Raw genomic sequence first — 19,870 nt, 5'->3', positions numbered from 1 at the left:
ATCTGAAATAATGTCTGTTACACAAGTTAAGACTTTTTACGATAAAATCAGAATTTTTAAACTATTATGCATTTCCGGGAATATATTTGCCAACAGGTGGCAACAATAAGACCAGACAACAGAAGCTGTCAAGAAAATTAAGTGTCATAATTCAAACAAAGGAGCTTAGTGGTGGTGACATTAAATTAATTTGACCAAGACTTGGATCGTTTCGAGGCTAATGTTAGCATTCTTCTTCTTGCAAATGAATTTACTCCTCAAAAATCTCGAAGTTTAATTAGTTTTTGAGGATTAATTCACTGAATAAACATTCAGTTAACTCAAGGGGCACCAAAAGCCTCTGGGTGATTGCTTTGGTTGCTAACAAGTTGCTGTGGTCACCTGTAGTTTTGCTAGCTACTCTTAGGGGTCAGTGATTGTGTCTGGTGCAGTGGTACCCAGCACACACACTTTGCGTTGCACTTTTAGAAATTATAAGGACGCATGTTTTTGGGTGCAGCAACCTCTCAAACCACTCGCCACCACATCAAGGAATACACATTTTTCCTTTGATGCTTGTTGTGTTATATCATCCAATATGGTGGACAAGACTCGAGCAATGTTCACCTGTTTTCACGTGAGAAACCTTGTTAGACAACATTCAAGCTACTGCCATTTTTTTGCATCTAGACACCGTATGCTCTCAAATACCACCTGTGTCACCATTCACCTTTGAGTCAAAGAGGCCACGCCCCTAATGGCCATGCCTCCTTTCTTGTATCAGGGTGTAAACAATTTTTTTTCTGATATAAAGTTGGACATTTTAGCATAGGAGTCTATAGGAACTGAATTACAGCTGGAGCCCCTAGTGGAGAACAGAGGAACTGCAGTTTCTGACAGTGATTTAACTTTTCACTCCTATTGGTTGCTTCTTTCTGTCACTCACACCTTCTCCTAAAAGGGAGTAACTTTAAACAGAGACAGAGCTCAAGGCTTTTTAGTCACTAAAATGACTCACTGATACTGGATATCGCTTTAACATTGTAGTGTTTCCTTCCTCCATCCCTTTATCAGCCCCACAGCATAAAAAACTTTAATAAATGCACAAATAGGAGGCGAAGTCTTCACTGGGGGTTTATTAGTCCAGTTATGAAATAGAGCCAGTAGTTCCCGCTGTTCCTGCAGCTGCTGCATTATTGATGAAATGGTCATTTTAGAAATACAGCAGCACAGAGCTCAGTGTATGTTTTCCTTTTTAAAGCCACTTTAACACAGTGAACATTAGCAGTGACTGTTTGTAGCTGCAGTAGTAATTACAGAGCAAACAGCACACAGGCCTTTAATGGAGGAACTGGCTGCACTCAAGTTGAACAGAGAATTAGTGCACGCTGCCTAATGTGTTCCTGCAGAGTCCAGGGATTCATATTGTTTTATTCGCCAGCCGCTTCATAAATGAACTCCTGGATTATTTCAGTATTAGTCCAACATCGGCTGACAGCACAGAGTTTATGTGCTTCTGTCTCCACGAACGCCGCTGGAGGGCTCCCGTCTGAGCGCCACCACGTTTCATCCTCTGCTGTGTTTTTGTGTTTTCATCTGCAGAAATGATTTATGTTTGATCTTTTCCTTCTTTGTCTCCACAGCATTCAAACCACTTGATCTATAGCAAGATTTTTACTGACCGTATGTTACCTGATGAAAACCACTTCTGTTGTCCACAAAATGTTGCAAATAAAAATATGCAACATTTTGTGGACAATAGAAAAGTGTTTAAATGTAAATTGGTTATAGACCAGATTTCAAATTTGGTTTAAAATTAAACCCAGCAGGACACAAATCAGATTGACTGTACTAACATTAACAATAATTGTTATACTTTTCTTTTAATATTCACTTCATTGTCCAAGTCTAACATCACCTTTCCCCCCCTCCAATAGTACCTTGTTATCACAGACTGGACATAAAAGATGGATGTAGCCTCCAAAACTGCAGTTCCTCTGATGTCCACTAGAGTGAATCAGTCCCCATAGACTCCCATGTTAAACTATCCAACTCTAAATCAGAAACATGTTTACAGCCTGATGCAAAAAACAAAACAAAAAACAAATAAAACCCCTTAAAAACTGTGTGGTCTACAGATAATTTCTCCCTTTATGACAACTGTACAGGGGTGCTTTTTAAAAAAAATTTTTTTTAAAAGTCACCTGTTTTATAATTGTAATCCTTAATTGAGGCTTTCAATTCAATTTTATTTATGCAGCGTCAAATCACAACAACAGTAGCCTTAAGGTTCTTTATATCATAAGACCCTACAATAATACAGAGAACCCCAAGAACCCCATAAGACCCCCCCACCCCACCCCCCCAAGCTCCCCAGGCCGACACAGGAGGAAGGACTCAGGTGCAGACACCACTCATGACCCATTCACGTGAAGTGAATGCAAATATCCGAAACTTTATTTACAAAATAACAGTACCGACAGGGTGACAACTCAAATAAACAATGTCTGACATGATTTACTAAAACCTTGGGGATTACATAAATTCAGACCAGTCACTGTTAATTCAGATTTAGCTATGACTTCAAATAATGAAACACCACGAGATCATCTGATTAATTATCATCTCAATGAGCTAAGGAAACCCTGCAGCAAAAACAGAATGTAGTTAGTCTCACTACAAACGAAGGTCAAACTAAGATTCCCTGAGCACAATACTAAACACTCCAGGTGAATACTATAAACGTTGCCCTACTGGAAGAGACACTACATGAGTCCCTCTATATACGCATTTACAGTGAATACATGGTTCGCATTAAATAGTCAGTGAGGAAGTCCATGAGGAAGCCTTGGGGCTGTCGTGGACATAGCTGGGAACCCGACACTGTCCAGAGCAGGAACCCGGGGAAAAAGGAGGAAGCATGAAACCCAAGTCACTGAAACAAGGAAACAAGTAGTTAGTTACTATTCCGGACGCAGATCCCAGATGTAGGTTGCATTTGCAAACAGTCTTACTTTCTACAGGTGGAGGCAAAGCATAGAGGGGGAAGATGGTCTGGGTGACATGAAGGAGATATTCAATGCATCCACAATGTGCTGGGCACAGGGGGCGGGCAGGTGAGCGTGTCCGGTTAGGCTGCGAGTAATCCAGCAATCCAAGTCAATGAGGAAATGGGAACCTGATTGCAAGATGTCCGGAGGTTTAACTGTGAGCAGAGAGCACAGAATTAATTCTAGTAAAAACTTGACAACATTCAGTGACTGCGAAACATTCACTAACACGGGTGGGCTGACGATCTGGCAAGGAGTAGTTGCACGCGCTGGTCTTATATCTCCACAGCCTAATTGCTCACAAGTGCCACCGGTCAGAGGAAACAAAAGGACCCCGCCCAGGGGTGGAGATGCCAGGAACACAGGTGCTTCAGAACTCACCCAGACCATGACAGTAACAGGATGAAACCTCCAGCAGAACCAGGCTGAGGGAAGGGCAGCAATCTGAGACAGGAAAAAAGTGGAAGAAAATGGACGAATGGATGTACTCCTTTGACTTTTCTTTGTATAGAACCAAATCACAACAGCCAATAATCCAAAGCAGACGTTACTACGAGCTACAACATGGTGAAATGTTGGTATGGTAATGATGGTAAGCATTTTATTTGCAATGTTGTGTAAATGATCAGCTCAACCCATCATCCTACAATGAAACAAAGTTATCTTTGATTGGTACCATTGAAATTTTTCCATGGACACTCAGGTTGCTTAGTGAGGTTGAAACTTCAGAAACTGCGAGAGCAGTGATCGCAGTCAGAAACGAAACACTGTACCCCTGAAGTCAACAGGGTCGCCCCCTGGTGGATCTGAAAAGGAATGCAGGTTTAAGTACATGTCCAACTGTGAAACTCTCTGAGGTGGAGTCTTTCAAAGGTGATGCTTATATACAGTCTGTGGGTGAGAATAAGACATTAACCAAACAACATTAACAACAATACAGATCCAAACAGGACAGGAGAAAAAGGTAAACAGTAGATAAACTGAAGAAATGGCAGTGGTCTCTGAGGCATTTTTTAAAGGGTTGTGGGTTTTTATTGTGTGGGGTGGTCTGGTTTCATTTGAACCGAAGCCCAGTTTGAGGTTCAGAGGTTCAATCACAGCTCTGGGTTAACACAAATGAAATCTCCCATTAACTGAACTCATCCTGTGTCTATGCTGTGTTTAAACGCCCTTTCCTCAGCGAAGCCCTCCCTTTTAATGAAGGATGTTTGTAATTTTCCATTCACCCCCATCCCCTTGCTTTTGTCATCTGCAATTAAACCCGAATGATTCAAAAAATAAACCTCACAATAACACCCCGCTGGACAGCACGGCGTCCATTAATCTACAACAAAAGATGGTTTCGTCCTGTTTGTTTATCTGACCGCAGCTTTTCTCCCTCCCTGCCCGTGCATCCCCGCAGCCACTCACGGCGGAGAGGAAAAATAAAATCAGTGAACAAAAGACTAAAGGCCGAGTGGAGTTTGATTAAATCAAGGCTGAATGGGATTCAGTGAGTGGTCATTGTTGGAGGCTGTTTTGAGAGAGTGTGTGTTTGCGTGTGCAATGAGCCTGCTGTTTAATTCATTAGTGCAGCCACATCTGACACACACACACACACACACACACAGGTGAAATGCACCGAAGAGAGCATGCATGTTTTTCAAAATAAATTCAAACTCCACTGGAGATTTAGACTCATGTACATGTTCAGTGCTCTGCACTCGATTATATGAGGCTAAATCTGCTTTTGAAACATTTTTAACATGACTTTTTATTGGTAGAATATGGATGGATTGTAGAGCAACTTTAAAATGAGCGATTTAATAACTTTATAGTTTTCCACTAAGTGTTTTGCCTCAGTGAACCTCTTCTCTACCGCATCGACAGTCAGCAGCGCTAGTTAATGTTAGATTACCAATGGAGTTAAATTATTAACATCAACAAATAACTGACACAACAGAAACACCATATAAGGACAAAAACTAACACTGATGTGTCTTCAAAGAGGAATCAAAGAGATGTTACAAGCTAAAGTTAGTCAGCTAGCAGCTACATTGGATATTACAGTTTGTTTGCGGTAGCATGCAAGCAAGCGTTAGCTAAAAACAATTCTCAGTTGATAGTTTAAAACAGCGGTCCCCAACCCCGAGTCATTTGGTACCAGGCCGTGAGAGTTGAGGCTCGGGTGTGAAATTTATGGCTTTCAGGGTTTTTATCGGTTTTTATCGTTATTTTTTTTATCGTTAACTCAGTTTCCCTGGGTCTTTTCCCAGTGTTATGAATAAATCTTCTTTTCTTTTGGTACTGGTACTGGTTTTATTTTGTTGTATTTATCTGTGACACCTTAAAGGCCAGTTTGTGAAAATATTGTCGGACATAAACCGGTCTGTGACGCAAAAAAGGTTGGGGATCGCTGGTTTAAAACACTGTCACAACCGGTGCTGGTCAAGTTACTTGAAAAAAGTAATTAGTAACTAATTACTGAATACTTCTCCAAAAAGTAATCCCATTACCTTACTGATTACTTATTTTCAAAAGTATTAGTTACTTAGTTACTTTTTAAAAACATGATACACAACCTGAATACGTTATAAAGCAATAGACCAAGATTTCTGAAAGTTTTCTAAAGTCTTTCTTTGGTCTGGTTTCATTTGAACCAAAACCCACATTGAATTACTTACTGTCATGTGTCATCCATCCAGCCATCCATATATTCTCTTCCGCTTATTCGTGTCATACTTAATTTTATTCATTAAATTTGGTGAACTGTGTATTCAAATGGAAGCGAGAGAGTAAATGAGCAGGGGATTTTAGTCTTTTAAAAAAATGCTATGGGTTTTAAAACTTTCACCTATATGATGATGTCTGTAAATCCAAAGCCCAGCAATGGCTGATTTGTTTATGCTTCGTAATTATTACCTCTTGTCCAAGTGTCGACTTCAGTAATATCATATATAAGGAGCACTTTGTTTTTTTATCCCTATAATGACCAAAGCAGTACTATAATAAACTGATCCTGACCCTGCTGGAGGATTATGTAATCAGCATTGTGAAGCAGGCAGTGTAACCTTGGAACAACCCCACTGCATGCTGTGCTATGATGAATGCTGCCTCCTGAGGCAGGCATGGCAACTTCCTCTGATCTCCTGAGTCCAGAATCAGGAGCAACTCTGAGGCCACCACCTGAGCCACCGTATGGTCTGAAAGGGGGGGCTTACTTACTAAAGCCGGCTTTAAACTCCATCCAAACTGCTTGGTGGTGGGACACCTTTAAAACACCCACCCTCCACACCGCCATCACGCGGGATTAAGGTCGTTTGTACCTGATTAATTTACTTGGGTTACCTTTAAAGGCAAAACCTTTGTAACTACAGCTAATCTTGATATATAGGTAAAAGCAGAGTCACTTTCATGGAGTTTAAATAAATCAGGAGTGTAAACAATGCAAATTAATATAAATAGTAATTTACATAGGATGGACTTGCATGACTTTTAATTAATATGGCAGCAGCTTACTTTTTCATTCTAGTGTCATAGACTGTAGGATGGATGTAGCCACTGTTACACCACCCATTGGTAAATAAGGCATTTTCACTTTCTCCATCTTGTTGCTTGTTGATGGACCTGACTGAGAGGGATGCTCATGTTTATCCTTCTCTTTGGCTTAACTCAGATCATAATGTACAAAATGAACATTATGTTTTATTCAATAAGACCTGAAACCATAAACTCGCCAAGAAAGCGTTTACTGAAGCCAGAGATCAAGTGAGCAATGGGATCATTTTTTCATACACTTCTATACAACCAGTATCACCCCTGCTGGCCATTAGAAAGAATTCAGCCTTCGCTTTTCTGTTCTTTTCTTTGAGTTGTAATAGTTATTTTCATTCTTCCTCAAGTTATAAAATGTTCAGTCAAGCAAATTCTGAAGGTACAATGAGGACCCTTGCACAGGAAATCCATTTACAAAGAAAAATATCAGAGTGTGAGCCATGTCCTGCAAAATAATCGGTGTAGACAAACCTCCAGTGCAGAGAAGGCGAGGAGGAAAGAGCGAGGGAGGTCTCACGGTCACTCAAGGCCAACAGGTACAAGGACTGGATATTATTCTTTTTCAAAGCGAGTCTTCAAGTCACAATAAGTCGGCTGTCATCACAAACCAGACAGTTTCTATAACAGTGACCAGGCTGAGGCCATTATGTCTTTCTTCTGTGTGAGAAAATACTTTTTCTGGTCACTCTTAGTATTCGCTTATACAAACATGACTGAATCATCATCATGAATCATCATAAAGAAGATGAAAATGTTCACTACAATTAGATTTTTCTGGCTACATAGTGACACAGTCCCAGTCATTCACTACGTCACGGCGAAACAGGAAGCCCAGAGACTTCAAGGTTCTTCAGTTTTCAGAAGTTCTTAGAAGTGTTGCTGAAGGTGAGCTAAAACTTTCCGCACTTTAAATCAGATTATGGATTATAAATCTGTTTTAGCACCCCTGACTGCCTCTTTGCTCAGAAACAGACGACAGCATAAATGATCCAGGAGACTCCTGCGTTTCCATGCTGGGAAACTTTAAGAGATCATTACTTCATTCCGCCTTAAAACACAAAGCTTTAGCGAAAATGCCGGCTCGTCTTTCACTGTGCACTCTCTCCTCCCTCAGCTGTAATCCACCGCCCGTAATGGCGTTTAAAAAAACAACACTGGTCTTTATTTCTCCTCGCTTTCTGCCTTCAGCATCGCCTTTCATTAACTCGCCTCCAAAGTCATCAACAAGACACAAAAGGCGAAACGCCAGTTTCCAGAGACGCTGAATAGACCTTAACTGGAGGAAAGAAACACTTCAAGCTGCGAAGACAAACAGGAAGTGAGGGAGAACGCAGCCCAAACAGCTGCTCGTTTGTGTCTTCCTGCCTCTCAATCAGCGCTGTCAGAAGAAGTTGTTGTTTGTGATGAGTCTCTTTCCATTGAATTTATTCTGTAACCCTGCAGCTCTGATTGGGCTTTCACTGTCTGACTTTACTCCTGATGAAAAACTGGAGAGGTCTTTCTGCTTCCGCTCAAAACCCTCTCGAGGCTTTCTTTTCATGCCGAGCGTCGTCTTCTCCTCGCCTCTTTTCTGTTTGATTGAAGACAAAGAGTTCTTACAGACGTACAGACGCCATCTTCTCTCTTCAAAGCTATCAAAGACTCTTTACGTTTTGGTATTTTTAACTGGCAGCATCTTGTTGTGTAACTAAACATAAAGCTAGCAAGACTCAAGAGCTACACCTGCTTACAATTCACAGTTTTAGCAACCACAATAACAGTGAGTGTAATGATGGTGGTTTTAGGAGATGAACCCCATCCATAACCCTCAAACGCATGCTTTATTGTCAGGAAACCATTCTGCTTTTCCTTATTTCCTCTTGTTTTAGCTACTTAAAAAGATACATTCAGATTCAGAACATTTTCTTTTTTAAATAAATTGCTTCCCAGCTCTTGTCCTGCACTAGAAAATCATCACTCCATAATGATGTAATTTGCTTGGCAGCTGAAATAGACGTACATTTTTTTTTTTTGAGAAACACTGTATTCATATAAAAGCTGTAACTTTGGCAATTGGTACACAGGCTTTGTGAAAATGTCAATAAATCGTACTGCACACAGACGATAAATAACAAAGCAAATGTGGCCCGTTTCTCCACTGAGCTTCTCGTCCTGTGGATAGACTCAAACTCATCATCAGTTGCTGTCTTCAGACTGACTCTGCTGCATCAAGATGGCAATAAACTTCCAGTAAAACAGAGTTAATCAGTCTGTGACTGAATGGGGTCAAGTTAGCTGGTATTGACTGCTTACATTAAGACTCCAGCTAGAAGCTCATAGATTAGAAAGATAAATTCCTCCAGAAAGTGATGTAGAGATGTAATTGCTGCAACATGTTGATTTAATGACAAATGACCTAAGCGGCTTGCTTTTATATAAGAATATAACCAGCTTAGTTGAGTCACCATACCGCACAGAGATGCCTCACAAACAAGTTAAGCTCACTGTTGCTTAGACTGACTCAGCCTGGATGTAACATGTTGACGATCCGTGTTTTTAACTTGACTTTAAATAAACTTTGTCTGAGAGTGACTGCAGTCAGAGTCAGAACACCAAATGTGGTTGCCCAGAGGTCGTGGGTACTGAAATCGCAACTTCCTGGTAACTTGCCTAACTACTTGCAATCAGTTGCCCACTGTGAATAGATCAAATGCAATCATCAGGCAACCGCCAACTTTTCTCTAGTGTGATTGATCTATTAGGAGAAGACTACAGTGACTTGTGCATTTATATGAAAAATGACCAACTATCTTTGCAAATTAAGTAAGTGTGGCAGATTGGGGGCATTTCTGGGGTGTACCCGCCTCCCTCAGTGTGATACCTGGAGTAGGCTGCTACCCCCCCCACATCTCTGAAAATGGGTGGATAGATGGAGGGATGCTTGGATGTCATTTCCATGGCAGCTGACATAGATATAAATGAGCCCTACAGTATGGAAACAGTGTAGTCATTGTACATTGTACACTGTAAAATGTAATATTGTGTTTAATTAAAAATATTAAATAGGCTGAACTCAGTTTTTATCAATTTGTTATTAGAAGTTAAGTTAAGTATAAGTTACCAGTACTTTTTATGCAAAAACGCTGATAAACTCCATTTATTTGAGTTGTCTTAACTTAGAAAAACTAAGTAAGCTGGAAGTTTTGCTTCTCAGTGCGGAAGGATGAAAGATGTGTTTTGAAAATGCCACGTGACTACCGTCCTCCTCCCTCTCGGATCAGTCCGCATGTTCACGGTGCATTTTTTATGGAATATGTTGAGCAAACCTGGAGAAGCTTCAGCTCAAGATATTATTGTTGTCATTGCTGTGGATTTTTACCTGATACACTGACTTGGTGAGTAAATGTTTACTCTTATTCAAACTGATTTTGTGGCTTCTCTTAGTTTAGCACCAGGTTTAAAATCTTGCTAGCTAGTTAGTGTTAGCCTAGCGTTGCTGCTGCCGCTGGGCTCATGTTACTCAAAAATTAACACCACAGCCTTAAAAACCTTACATAAAACTATGTGGTGAAATTTTCTGTTGATTGTTTGAAATAAATAAGTGAGATAAGAGCCCAGACAAAATTCTTCGGGAGGTGCAGCCGTTAGGGGTGGGGTAGGTGTGGGATGTGGGGGGTGGATAACAGAGCTCTCCGAAAACGTGGAAGCACTTTTGCAAATATGTGATATTTTGATAAATTAAGTAGATATTTGAGCATTACACAGCTACATTGTCGCCTGAAAATATCTTAAAAGGTTATTTTGTGACCCAGAAAGGGTAGTCTGGGGAAAAAGAGGATCGCATTTGTCGGCCACGGTTGTCGGAGCCTGTGCGTACTTGTAAGCGCGGCAATGGCGGAGGAGCGCCGCTGAAAAACTTATTACTTTTTCTGGGTCACAAAATAAACTTTTAAGATATTTTCAGGCGAGAATGTAGCTGTGTAAATTTCAAATATCTGCTCAATTTATCAAGACATCACATATTTGCAAAAATGCTCCGACGCTTTCGGAGACGTCCATTTTTTTTTTCATGCTTTGTGGCAGCTTTAGAACATCTGTGGCATCTATTAATGTCAAATCTAGCCTTTATTTAACAACATAAGCAAACTCTATGTTACAATGATTGCACAGTCATTAAGGATCAAATCAGTTTCTGAAAAATGTTCTGTTTTTTCTCCCTCTGCTTGCTTCTTACTGTCTTTGAGGCTCGGGACCAGCACTCCTGCTGCTGGACAGAAAGACATCAACTCAGTGGTAAGTATTTTGGTTTTCCAATATATTAGCAACTGTCAGTGACATTTATATTAATCAGGCTGAACTTTAATCATACTTTAGATCAGCCTGTTTTACTTATTGTTTTATTTGTGCTTTGGTGTGGGGAAGTTGTTTCTTTACTGATCTTTTCCTGTCTTCTGTTATTAGACTTGAGATATGACTGCACTATGCTGTTGCTGGTGACCACAGTTAATTCTACAAGACATGCTGTGTAAGTAAACAAACAACAATAGTTTGGTCTGCATTTCTTGAAAGATCACATCCCCCAAACTTAGTTTAGAGGGTCTACACTGTATATAGTGAAGTCTGCAAGTTTTCTAACAGCAAAATCTGTTTTGTGCCCAAAATCATTTTGCACATCATTAGAATGAAAGTTATTGGCCATGTTTGCATAGCCCTTTTTTAAAATGATGCTTTCATGACATTATTGTGTGTTGGGTGGTGGTCCGGGCTATGCAGACTGACAATTTGGGACATTGAATGTCACCTCTCCGGTGGGGAGGGAGCCTGAGATTGTCTAAATTGGAGTCTGTTCTATACCAAATGCAGGAAAAAATGTTTTAAGAAAGCAATTAAGTTCATGTTCCAAAAAATATGATTGTTTGCTTGCAGGACAACAGGAGAGACGAGTCCTCCGTCACAGATGGTGTGGTCAGTGAAGATGGTCGCCTGCAGGTTCAAGCTCATTGCATCTCCAACCCACATCCACTGCCACTGTACTTAAGGGAAGTTAAAGACTTTCTTCTGCACCTACATTTGGATCACCTCGATCCATGACAGTCATTCAGGCAGTAATGCCTGGACTGGAAACAAGCATCCTTAAAATAATACAACATTCCAGCTCCTGTGTTGGAATGGAAAACAAATGTGTTGTTTAAATTAGAGACTGCACTTGTGACAGAACAATAAATATTTTATTTTGATTATATAAGTAATGTAAGTACAAAACAAACTTGTGGTAGGCCTAAACTTATTTTCAGAATAATTACATCTGAGACTTTGTTTCATTGTAAGATTATAACAGTGATGGCAATATAATTGTTTGTTGTTCAGCAGAACAGTGTCCAGTATGTTGGCTGTTGTACTTTGTTGTGTTTGAAAATAAAAGTTGGGCTCATTTTAACATCATTACAAAAAGTGTTGTTAATTATTTTTAATCATATTCAGGTTACCACAAATTGTTTTTTCATTTAGTTGAAATTGAAATGTTTGTCAGTAGGTAAACAATTAGTATTGTACAGTCAGAAATATCAAGTTATTCTTAATACTGCAGACTTGCAATGTATAAGTTGTCCTAACAGTCATCTTAAGTAAGCTTTACTTAGTTTTTTTGAGGCAACGAGTTTCCATAATTTTTTTGAGTTCTGGGAACTAACAAGGCTGTACAGTGTACTCAAAATGAGTAAGTTGCCCTAACTTGGTCATCTTACGTAAACTTGATCCAATTTTTTTTAGTTCTGGGAACAAATGAGCTTGTACAGAGTACTCAAAGTAAATAAGTTGTCCTAACTTAGTCATTTTTAGCTAAGCTTTACTCAATTTTTTTGAGGCAACGAGTTTCCATAATTTTTTTGAGTTCTGGGAACTAATTAGATTTTACAGTGTAGTGCTTAAAAAAATCAATAAAATCTTTGGACTTCCTGAAATTCATCAGTAAATCATACAAAATACACTATGTGACAGTAATATATCTCCACTGAGCCACCGTGGCCCTCATAACCACTGGGGCCGTTTTTAAGTCTGAGCGGTGCCTCGGAGTTTGTTACTTGTTGGTAACTGAACGATTACTGCCATCAGACTTAACACATGAATAAATATACAAGTATATTTTCGTATCTGAAGTTCACGTTGGTGTTTTTAAATCTGCTGACTGACTTGACTAAATTCTAGCATCTCTCAGTTCTCAGTCTTCTACAAGAAGGGTTTTTGTATATGAGATGGTGTGCAGAGCCTGTGATGATAGCTTAGTATTCAGGTGTGATATTAGTATTCTGCACGTTGATCACATGTATGCTTTATCCTCTGTGTATTCGCTGCCTGTAAAGTGGACTCGGTGTGAGTCGCTGTGTATCCACAGCAGCTTTTTCCCCCTCTCATCTGGATGAATTTTAAGTAGCGCCACATTCTTGAAGATCCACATTTTAATGAACAAAACCTCGTGCGTGTCGCCGCCGCTCCTATCGCTCCCGCCGATCGCACATTAGAAAGGGAAACTTAATTAAAAAGATATCACAAAAGGCTGTCGGGCTAAACTCGCCTTTTCAATTACACTTTCTTTGTCGGTTTAAAGCTCTCAATCAGCAAATATCCCGACGGCTGCGTCATCCTGAACGCTCGCTATCTGTTTTCCTGCTGATGGTTCAGTGACCAGAGATCTGCAGGTCTGAGCCACAGTGTGTATCATACAGTCCAATAACATGTTATCACTCTGGCTGTGTTTGTATGGAAGAGCAGGTGATGCACACAGAATTAAATAAACACATTAAGGGTGCTTTCTTATAACTTATTTACAAGATATTTTTTGAAAATGCTTGAACACTTTATTTAAATCTGCAGTTATCGATTCTTTTCTTCTTCTTTTTTGATTACTCGAAAAGCAGCACTCACACAATTTTATTACATTATTTTATAATATCAGGCCACTTTTTCTTAATCTTTAATATTAATCTCGATTGATGAATTTTGTGATTACACACAGCTTTAAGATGATCTATTCTGCTTCTTCTTACTTCCTGTCAGCTATCTGATGTTTCAGTGGTGGAGGTACATATTGTGAGGTCAGTGTATGTACAGTAAGGCTTGTGAGCTAAAAGCTCGGGCTGCTCTAAACATTCAGCACATCACAGTTTTTTACACTCTTACATATGTGTGATGTCATCAGAGGCACAGAAGCCCCACCCACACACTGTTCAAACTTGTTCATGAGAAGCAGCCAATGGGGGAATGGGGGAGGAGCTAAAACAGCTTGTTTCAGCTAAGGCTCAGTATTGAGACGTTGGGAGTGTCCAAATTCATAGGCTGCATCCTCCTGAGGACCCGGCCTTCGCGGTCTACGTGGACCAGGTCCTCCGAAGGCCGGGTAGACCGGAAGTGAGCGGCTGTGAAATCGGACAGCCTAGCCTTCAGATTTGCGTCAGCAGCTGTCTCGGTGGAGTTTAATAAACTCAGCCATCTGCTTCTTGCTATCTAAAATATAACAGGACAGTGGCGTAAATTCTCAATCATCTCACACTTCTGTTTAATCAGTTTGACGTTTATTCAACTGTAATCTCAGCCAAATTGATTTACTCACGAACAAATAAAACGCCAAAAAAAAAAAAAATGTGTCAGGAGTCCGGTGTTCTCGCCAGCTCTAGAGAGCCTCAACCTTCCAATTAGCTATCAGGCTGGTGGGTAACAGACGTCTCCGAAAACGTCGGAGCACTTTTGCAAATATGTCATGTCTTGATAAACCGAGCAGATATTTAAAGTTTACACAGCTACATTCTTGCCTGAAAATACGTTAAAAGTTTATTTTGTGACCCAGAAAGAGTAATAAGAGTAATATTAAAACTAAGTAGCTTCCGCCATTGTTTGAAACTGGAATTGGCTGGGCCACGCTATGAATTCTGGGATATGGTGAACCACGAAGGACACACCCGACCCATCCTTCAAATCTGGGGAAAAGGAGGACGCATATGTCGGCTGCATTTGGAGGAATCTATGAATTTGGACAGCCTTCGTCGTGTCGCTGTGACGTAATCGGCCTACAAATGCGGCCTCAGGAGGATGCAGCCTATGAATTTGAACACGACCTTTGACTACTAACTGTGTGACATTAGGCTGTCTGCCACTTTGGATGTGTGACAGTGGGGTCAAGTGGGTAAAATGAAAAAAATTATGTATCCCTTGACTGGTTAGTAAGTTTTTGTTGCCAGTTAGGTGAAACTGGTCCTGAACATGTCAAACCACTTGTTGTAGTTGAAAAATGTAAATCCAACCTGCAAAAACCTTTTTGGCATTGCTTTGGTCACTAGGAGACCGCAGTAGTCGCCTCTAGATCTCATACAAGAGTAAAAGTTCAGCCAAAGCAGGAGGTTTGATGGATATAGCAAGGTTCTATTAGCTTTTATTTTTTTACACTTTCAAAAAATGTAGTTGAATAAATTATAAAAAGCTCCTGTGAACCATGCTGTAATGACATATATCACTGAAGAATAAAACATGGAGCAGGAAAATGTAGAGCATATTAAGAATACCAAGGGCATTCTGTGTCAGCCAGGAGAAGAGGTTATTTATTTCCAGATCAGTGTCAGTATTTTTCAAAATACACCGAACTCCATGCTTCATTGTGGTATCAAAAACATCTGGATTATTTTGAACTGTGAATCATGCAAAGCTGCTCTTATAGAGTCCTAGAATAAAAATATGGAGGTGGAAATGAGGCGAACAAGTGAGAAAAGTAAAACTTGTATTCAACTCCAAATTGAGAGTAAAGAAATCAGAGGAAAGCATTTGACAATTGTGTGCACATTAATTATTTTCAGTGAAGTTTGTGAATAGAACCAAATGTAGATAGGTGTGTTTGTAAACTGAATATATATTTAGACTTTGAATCCCAGGTCATTTTTCATCAGGCTCGACTAGCTCTGGAAAATGTGTGCGCCCGGTCTGAAGTAATTAAGGATTAAAAACTGAAAAGGGCATGATGTGGCCCCTGGGCTTCAACTTTGACACGTGACCGTGATTGTTTTTCAGGTCGGAGGTCGTGTTTTTTCCCCCCCAGTATTCATATCGGAGTAAATGTGATTTTAATGCTCTTTAACTTCTGAATATTCAAGCATTTTGGGGTTTTTTCTTGTATGTTTGTAGCTTTAGTGGCTGTTTATTTAAAAAAAGAGAGAAATCATATTTTCATATATAGATGATTCTTTTAACAATTTCAATATTAGTGCAAAATTTTCACCACAGGTTCAAAAACACTGTCCACAGTATAATAGCAGTACTTTATAAGCCACCGTACATTTTATGCATGTAACCATCATCATTATAAAGATAATATGAAAAATTCCTGCAGGGTTCAAACCGTTAAAATCACTTCTTAAAGCTACGATCATATCTCAGGACCAGAAAACCAGATCAATACGTTTGATAAAGACGTTTCCAGGGACTAATGAAGAAACGTGGACAGGCCACTTTCTTCAGCTGACAGCCGCTGCATCGCTTCTTATTCCATTTTATTTTTTTCTTTATAGTCATAAAACACCTGCAGTGCGACATTAAAGTGATATTCTAATAAGAAGCAGGAGCAGCAGAGGGAAGAGGAAGACAGGAAGCTGCAGAGTGAAAGCTGATTTGTGGAGGATGCCTCGCAGCGGTGATCCCTCCTCCTCCTCCTCCTCCTGCAGCTCGTCAGGGTTTGATGTGGCAGAGCGAGGCGAGCGGCAGCATTCGACCTCTCAGAGCAGAGAGAGAAAGAGAGGGAGACAAGCTCATTTCAGGGCCGACTAATTTCTCCATTATAGGTGTGCAATTATCCCAGTGTGACTGCAAACACAGATAGGAGGGCATCACAGAGGTAGGAGGAAGGGATGAGCGAGGGATGACGAGGGGGGACGGGTGGAGGGGAGATATGAGTGAAGGTAGAAGAGGTCTTCAGAAGTTTCTCATCTCTTAATTGTGATCAGCGAGGAGAGTTTAGCAGATGAATTTGCCCGGGGGCCAGAAATGCTCTGACTGTCTGACTTTAAGCGAGGAAACCTTTCTGCATCGCTACACCGAGGCCGTCCCCACGTTGATCATGTGCTTCCAGTTAAGATTAACTTTTGTATTATTCCAAAGAGAAATTACTGTTAGCGGAAAGATAATGTACACAATGGAAACATGCACACATGGCAGGTATCCAAGGAAAGATAACATGCAGGAGGTAAAGAAGCCAGACAACAAAGAAGGGAATAATTAATAGGAATTAAGTTAAAAGGAGGCTCAGCATGAACTCAGAAAATCATTTAAAAGACAAACTGATTGCATGTGGACATGTTGACAGTGTTCACTTTACCAGCCCTGGTCTCAGCACCTTCCTGTTGTTCCATGATGGCTCCTTTTGCACCGTGTCTCCTGTATCTGCTCATGTTTCCTGCTCTGCTGTTGTCTCATCAATCTGCTGTAAAGAGATTACAATTAGCTAACCAAACTATTCAAATACAAATGTTTTGATTTGTCTCATTATTTAACACATTACTTATTATTTATTTTATCCACTGATTCAACCAATTTGAACACATGAACAAATATGATATTGCGGTAAAGCAAATTATAAATCAACCTTTTCCTGTTAAAGAGCTATAAAAGGTCACTACTGGAGGTTCTTGAATGAACTGATGACACTGTTGGTTTCCGGGTACAGACCAATAGACTTGTAGTCAAGACCGCCTAATCCGAGACCAAGACAAGACCAAGACCAAGACCAAGTTGAGACGAGACCAAGACCGAGACCGAGTCGAGACGAGACCAAGACCGAGACAAAAAAAGTCTTTAAACTGCAGCCAGATGCTGCTTCGTTTACGGGTGTCAGGCATATTTATGTGTTTTTGCTTTCGCACAGCCCTCCTCACCGCTGTCTACTGTCTCACTCACTTACTGAGAGGACAGACGCATGCTCCACTTGACTGTCGCGTCTCTCACCCTCTCTGTTTTTCACATAATGATATTATCCTATATCCTCGCATGTGATTGGCCACAATATGGAGGGATTGGAGCACAGCTGAGCCACTGTGTGAGAGCTGAGCAGCGAAAGGAAATTAAGTGAGGGTAGAAATGACTGAAAGATTATAAGGCTCTGTTTTGAGTTTTGTTCAAAAAAGAATGACTTATACATATATATTTCAACATTTATTTATCTAAAACAAAAGTTTACTCTAAATTGATGTTTAACAGTAAAAAAAAGTTTTTATGTTTTCTCCCTAAAGTGTATGTAAATATCTGGTTTCAACTGTGAATATACTGCTGTGTATTGAAATTCCTCTTGTTTTGCATAGAAATATACTGAACAACATCCAAAGCATAATATATAAAATAACATCTACCTGAGTTTTTTCTTTGAAAGAAGCTCCTTATGTCCATTGTTGTGTTCATCAGTACACAATTGAAACCGATTTAGAGAGTTTGTTTAGCCGTGGAGGGTAAGAACTGAAAATATGAAATGTAAGCTAAGACTCTAAAAAATCAGCATTGTCGTTCGGCTTTTTATTTATCCATTTGTTGATTCACTCGAAGAGCAAGTAACGCAACCACGTGATCAGTTTGATATCAATCTTTTGTGATACACCGTCATATTTACATTATTAGTTCAGTACGAATGATTTGCTTTGGTACCTGGTTAAACTTAAGCTCTCCTCTGTCTGCAGCAAACTCACAGGCAGCAGCTTCTCCCGACTCGCTCACATGCGTGCTGTGCTCAGTCACCTAGTGCCTGAGCTCGGATCATACCAAAATTAGGGGGAATTTACGACGGCGCGCTCTGTGCTTCGTGTGTTGCTTTTGTTTTATACAGTTGTCAGTCAGGCATCTAACTAACAAATTACACTCCAAAAGACCCCATGCTTCTGAAAAAATGACCCTGGCTTAAGCCCAGTAAGCCACCCCCCCGCTCCGCTGATGGTTGACTCCAAATCTCCCGAACACTATGTCGATTTGAGAACGCAAGACCGAAACAGCGAGACCAAGACCGAGACCAAGACAAAAGTCCGTCGAGACCAAGACCACGTAAAAGTGGTCTCGAGACCAAGACCGGTCTCGAGACATCCAACTCTACAGACCAATATTTAATGCTGATGTAAATGTTACAGATGTACATTAATCGCCATTTAATTTGGAATAATTTTGAGTTCTATGTCTTCTCTGTCAAATATTGATCTTGTAACATCCTCTTTTGTTGACTTATTCCGTTCCTTTTAATTTTGCATGAAGCATTTTAATAAGGATTGCTGTTACACAGTTTTTGTCTATTTTTTGTATTTGTCTATCTCTGATTTGCTTCACAAAAACTGTTCTGTGTACTGTCTTCAAATGGCTGTTATATTTCATGAATAAACAATGAGCAGGGAATGTAACACAGTAAATTAACCACTAAATATAATCTTCTTTATGGCACACTGAGTACACAGACATGCATATCTTTGAATAGCACAACTGTAAATAGGGATATTACACAAAATATACTTTAACAAAGAGTTCATGTTTTTCTTACTAACGAACATTATTTACACAGAGTGCATGTTACGAGTAATTTAATTAGTAAATAAAATATATGAATAATGTAATGATATGGATATAATAGTAATATTCTCCTTATATACATATGCAGTTGCTTTTAGTTTAGGTTTAGCTTTGCTTTGTACATGGATTGATTCAACAGATGGCGTCATTGGCAGAATGAGAGGTCTCCTTCACATAGAGGCAGTTCTCAGCTACGATCTAGAAATGAAATAAACTTGTGTATTTAACTGCGCTTGTCCGTTGTTATATTAGATCCTGTTGTTTAATAGCAAAGTTAAATAGATTTATTTAACATTATTATGCCAGTTATCCTCGCTGTTGACAGAGAAGTACAATATTTTAAAGTGTTATTGCTAATTTGCTGTTTTAAGTGAGTACTTTAACTACCACTGAAATCCTGTTGATGGCAACTCACGAGTTTAACACTGCTTCAATAAAAACTGAGGGTTCACGAATGATACAGATTTAATTCAGTGAAATTCAGGTTGACAGTACAATGTTGTACTGAGAGGATTTTGATCATAATAATGTTACCATGTGAGATGGTTAGCCAGCTAACGATAAGTTAGCTACATTACACGAATCTGGTGATGAGTTTAGAATGGTCAGTCCCCAGACTTTGGATGATTTAGCCAGTGTTGGGTGTAACGCGTTACTAAGTAACTAAGTAACGCCTTACTGTAATTAAATTACTTTTCCACTGAAAAAGTAGAGTAACTGATTACTGTTCATTTTTAGGTATTTTAATTACAGTTACT

The 19,870-nt window shown here is 39.7% G+C and overlaps 1 long non-coding RNA gene across 3 annotated transcripts; it reads right to left on the bottom strand.

Moving 5' to 3' along the window:
- Positions 1 to 2,393: 2,393 nt before the first annotated feature.
- Positions 2,394 to 18,626, bottom strand: LOC109203694 (uncharacterized). Of its 3 annotated transcripts, XR_003221374.1 has the most exons (5): positions 18,210 to 18,626; positions 16,894 to 16,998; positions 3,706 to 3,835; positions 2,994 to 3,473; positions 2,394 to 2,914 (listed from the first exon to the last, which is right to left on the bottom strand). It is a non-coding gene; the product is annotated as an uncharacterized LOC109203694 (long non-coding RNA). The 3 variants fall into 3 exon arrangements; XR_002063461.2 differs by lacking the exon at positions 18,210 to 18,626 and having other exon boundaries at positions 16,894 to 17,078; XR_003221375.1 differs by lacking the exons at positions 16,894 to 16,998; positions 18,210 to 18,626 and adding an exon at positions 7,035 to 7,049.
- Positions 18,627 to 19,870: the final 1,244 nt, after the last annotated feature.

This window comes from Oreochromis niloticus, linkage group LG2, assembly GCF_001858045.2.
Source record: "Oreochromis niloticus isolate F11D_XX linkage group LG2, O_niloticus_UMD_NMBU, whole genome shotgun sequence".
Lineage (NCBI taxonomy): Eukaryota > Metazoa > Chordata > Actinopteri > Cichliformes > Cichlidae > Oreochromis > Oreochromis niloticus.
Note: the sequence above shows the minus strand (reverse complement) of the source record. Positions and strands in the feature narration are given on the sequence as shown.